The sequence below is a fragment of the Limulus polyphemus genome, unplaced genomic scaffold (assembly GCF_000517525.1).
Source record: "Limulus polyphemus unplaced genomic scaffold, Limulus_polyphemus-2.1.2 Scaffold5898, whole genome shotgun sequence".
Taxonomy (NCBI): Eukaryota; Metazoa; Arthropoda; class Merostomata; order Xiphosura; family Limulidae; genus Limulus; species Limulus polyphemus.
In genome coordinates, this window is record NW_013671508.1 from 35,467 (window position 1) to 41,079 (window position 5,613).

Below are 5,613 nucleotides of genomic sequence, written 5' to 3' on the forward strand. Positions count from 1 at the left end.
CAGTATGGTGAATGTGAAATGATATGTTGTACCAACCATCAATAAAAGTAGCATATGATGAGAGGAGACAACATCCAGTGAGCCCTACTAGAGGGTCAAATAGAAGGCAAAAGATACAGGGGAAGACCAATATTAAAGAGTGGACTGAGATAGACCTGGTGAGAAAAGCACAGAAGAGGAGGGTTGTGACACATGGGGGAAGACGACACATGGTGATAATGATGACTGAGGATATGTCACTACATAAATGAATATATAAATGATTCAAACATATGCGTTATAGTCAAACATAATTATTATTATTTGATCACACTGCATGTGAGATTTCAGTTTATCGGTTATTTCAAAACAAATATGTTTCTCACATAGCTTTTGAAAAAAATGTTCCGGTAATATGTATTATACTTTCATTTAAGATTATACAAATAGCCAGTTATAAATCAGTGCTCAGACTGAGTATCAAATTATAAAAATTACGGCATGTCTAACTTAGTCTTTTATGATAAATTACACACCATGAATATTAGTTTCTAACATCTAATACCCTTTTTATTTGTAATATAAAACCCATTTTTGTTTATAGCCCAATATGATATCATTAATATATGTATGTAAAATAAGGAACTTAACAAGTATCACATATACTGAAATATTTATTAACAAAACCTCGAGATATATTAATATACTATTTCAGTAAAAATCTTAGTTTATCAAATACTGACCTACAGCCCAATGTAATAATACATGCAGTATATAATTTTTCAGTATATATTGTTCTATAATTGCAGTATATAATTGTTCAGTATATATTGTTCTATAATTGCAGTATATAATTGTTCAGTATATATTGTTCTATAATTGCAGTATATAATTGTTCAGTATATATTGTTCTATAATTGCAGTATATAATTGTTCAGTATATATTGTTCTATAATTGTTCAGTATATATTATTCTATAATTGCAGTATATAATTGTTCAGTATATATTGTTCTATAATTGCAGTATATAATTGTCAAATCCAACAAATCTCCATAAATACATTCCCCACAATGATTCCAGCTAATACGATCACAGAACGTTCCTTAATTTTAGAAACTCGACAGAACATCATGTGTTTGAAACCCGTAACTAATTGGACTATCCCAATCATTGAACCCATCCTTATCGCCTTCTAACCCGTAACTAATTTAACTATCCCAGACATTAAACCCATCCCTATCGCTTTGAAACCCGTAACTAATTTGACTATCCCAGTCATGCTGGCATTTCAGACATTAAACCCATCCCTATCGCTTAAAACTGACGTGGTTCACCATAGCCTAATATGTTATGATCAACATATGTAAATAATATTACAGATTTGACAAGTATATAAAAAAATACTGAACCATTTATTAAAGAACTTCGAGCTTGAAAATGAAGAGTTGAGACAAGTTGATCCACATCACCTTCTAGTGGTTCGTGTGCACTAATCATACCAACACGCCTTCTGGTGCCTATTATTTAATATTTATGTATCCCTCAGGTGTCTGCATAATTTGCATATTACGTAACAATTATGTAGCCCTCAGGTGACATCCTTTATTATATTAAGTATCTCTTACGTGCCCCCAGGTGGCGGCACCCTATGGTCTCCCAATTACAAGGACAACAAATGATGGTATCAACAATAAAAAGTACATATTTCCTTTGTAAGAAAGGTATTTTTCATTGTCTTTGAGAATTACGATGGTAATATAATTGCTAAATATCTGTCTTGCTGACATACTGGGGGGGGGGGGCAAATGACACCTGGTTAAAATGTTATTCAACAATTAGTATAGTTCTTTAAAATATTACGAATATATGAGGAAAAATATGGTAGACAACTGTTAGTTCTGTCAACATTACTAACTGTTAGTTTAGTAGACTGTGAAATTTTAGTTTTTCCAAACGTATTATGAATTTTACCAATGATATTACTATCTTGTCCTCTGTCAATTGAAACATGTTTCAAGAAGTTTAATTAATTTTAATACTAACTTTTCTTGGTAAAAACAATTACTTAAAGCTTCATATATCTCCTTTGTCCTTGTTGATGGTAAGTCTGTGATCTGGTGCCTTCAATAAAGTTTTAAAACTTGTTTACTGTGAAATGCTGTCCCCTGTTGTTAGTGAGTCTGTAATTTGATGCCTTCAATAAAGTTTTAAAACTTGTTTACTGTTAAACGTTGTGACTTGGTGCCGGTTATAAAGTTTTATATTGTGTTTTTTAAAACATTGTTCCATCTATGTTTCAACAAGTTGTTAACACAAGCCTCTTCCAGCTTCATTTTTACATAGTTATTATTTATTAACCTTTCGCCTTGTGGTTCAGCAGAATGTTTGAACGCTTATAACTTTAAAATGAAGTTTCGATACCTGTGGTGGGTACGGAAGAGATATTCGATTGTGTAACGCTTAACACAAACAAAAATAGTTTGTTAAACTGTTTTACCCTATGTTCAAAAGCTGTAATTGTCTATAATAATGTATCTGATATTCATTCATAAACATTGTTTCGTTATGTCTTTGTTCTTCAAAAGATAACGAGGATCGTTGCGGACTAAGACTTGTAGAAGAAAAGAACATACCTCATTATTGCGAAAGTGTCTGTCGTCAGCCCTGTAGGTAAAAAATGTTGTTTATTTGGAACCAAAATTTATGAATGTTATTAAATAACCGCTCTGATGAAATTTCGGAAAAATAAAAGAAGAAGTTATTATATTAACTTATTTTTAGAACAAATATTTAAAACTCCTCTTTTCTTTCTCTCATCTTAACTTGTCAGATAATATTGTTACGTCTCTGTGGTCATTTGTTAATTTCCCGTACAATTTCTTTCGGATGAAACTTTAGCGATACAAATCCTTTGTTAAATAAAACAAGTTTATTCTTTCTCAATACAACTTTGCAATACACTTAATTTCCACAGTAACTTTCAATGAAACACACGCTATAATTCACAACAATTCACGAACTTTACATACGGTAACTAACGGGCTTCACTCAATTGTTCGTCTCTATCTTTGTCTGTCTGCAATTATCTATGCCATCACTTCTTTCTGATCTTATATATACAACAAAAAAGCGCCTGGCAAACACTCGAGCCTTCAGGAACCTTCTAGATACTCATTACTTGTTATTAGAATCACGTGACTTCCGCTGTCGTAACACTACCCCTTTCTTAGTATTGTTCGTCCCGAACAATAGCCATTTAAATTAAACCAATAGATAATTAACAATAACTTAACTAAATATACAGAATTTACAAACACAAAATTAAAATTCAACAAAGTATCTTAATTTTAAGGGACGCTTCTTCTTCCGTACTGGCTTCTGCTTCACGTGAGGCTCATCTGCTCCATCAGGAATTGTCCTATATCGGTAATAGTCACATCAGTGTTAGTAACTTCATGAAGGGCTTCACTCTTTTCTTTTTTAAAAACCGGATATAATTTCTTCTTCGACAGTGTCTTTTTTAGGTGACACGTCTTCAGCGGCGTCTTTTGTTCCATTATTCACTTCGACCCAACTGAAATGTCCTGGACCGTGATAATGCCAAAGCCTCATGGCATACACCACCTTTGGCTTGCCTCGCCGACCACATTCCATTCGAAAAGTCACATCTGAGAGACGATCCACTATGTCATATGGGCCTTCCCATGGAGAAGACAACTTAGGAGACTACCCTTTGGTATTCCTGGGATTATACAACAACACCTTGTCGCTTGGTACAAACTGACTTTAGTAGATCTCTTATCATAAGATAGCTTCATGGAATCAGCAGACGTTTTCAAGTTTGAACGCACATAATGATGAATATCATCCATCCTTTCAGATAACACTTTCACGAACTCTGATACATTTTCAGGCAACTCTTCGCAAGGTGGGTGTCCTGTTATCAGATCCCCTGGCAACCGATGTTTTCCCCGACAAAACATCAACTTTCCTGGTGTGTATCCAGTGGCTTCATGCTCTGCTGTTCTACAGGCCATCAACAGTGGAGGGAGTAAGGCATCCAAGTCATCTTGGTGGCTATTACAAAACTTTTCCAATTCCTGTCCCAATGTCCAGTTGTAATGTTCTACCATCCCATCAGACTGTGGGTGAAGTGGCGTTGTCCTGGTCTTTCGTATGCCAAACAACTTGCAGTATTGATGGAACATAGCTGATTCAAAGTTACGGCCTTGATCCGAATGCAGTTCGTATGACATACCAAATCTGAAGAAGAAATCACTAATAACCGAAGCTCCTGTTGTAGCTTCCTGATTTGGTGTTGCATATGCTTCAGGCCACTTGGTGAAATAATCCATCACCACACAAATGTACCTGTTTCCAGAACGAGTTTGAGGCAAAGGACCAGCAATGTCAACGGCTACTCTTTCCATTGGTGCACCAACTTGATATAACTCATTGGAGCACGTTCTTTATGCTTGGGTCCCCTTTTAGCACAACATGTACTGCATGTGTTGCACCATTCTTCCATATATTGCCTCATACATATTCAGTAAAATCTCTGTCGTGGGTGACTCGATTTCTTCTTAACTCCGATATGTCCTCCTGTTAAACTATCATGGAATTGACGCAGCACAACATCCTGTAACTTTCTCGGTATAACTGTTTGCCAGGTCGTCACTTTCCCATTTGCAGATTCCCATCTCCGGACAAGAATATCATCTTCAAGCTTCAACTGGGCCCATTGTGCCCAACAGTTCTTTGTAATAGGGCTTAAGCTAGACACATTCTCCCAAGCAAGGCGCAGAACACTTGCTTTTAGAAAATCAATTATTGGCTTTAAATCTTGGTATTTCTCCTGCTCTGCTTTAATATCTATACATGGTTCCACTTCACCATCATCAACTCCTTCAGTCACTTTGACTTCAGCTTGATGACACCTGGTTAGTCTAACCTCTCTTTTAACACTTACCGGAATTTGTCCTTTGTTGTTCCCAAACGTCATTTTATCAAAATTGATTACACACTTTTTCGGTAGTAAGTAGTCCAACCCTAGTATGCATTGGTCTTCAATATCAGCCAAGTATACATTGTGTCTGTCCTTCATGCTCATTAGCTCGATAGTTACCCACACTGGTCCCCACAACCTTACATAATATCCTGCCACACCACAAAGCTTCTGTATGGCTTCTGGTACTCCTTTGTGATCTAACATCTTGATACTCACAACAGTTTGCTGAGATGCAGAATCTATGACAAAGTTTCACTTTTGGTCATCCAGCTTTCGTAACACGTAGACACTATGTGTGCTTGATATTTTATGCTTCATTGTTGGGACTTTCACAATTGGAGTTGGTAGGCGTCCATCAACATGAACGACTACTGGTTTCCTTGAGGTGGCCTAATTGGTAATATTCTTCTTACAATGTCTCCTCATATGTCCTTGCTTTCCACAGTTCCAACAACCTTTCTTGGTAGCAGCCTTTCCTGCCATGACAACTTCCCTGTGTTGAATATTTCAGCATTGGGTTATCTTTTGCCCAGGTTTGTTACAGCGCCAGCAAGGTTCCTCAAACCTCTCTGAAAGCTGACCTTTTCTGGCCTTGAATCCTGATGACTGTGCCAAACTTGGTATC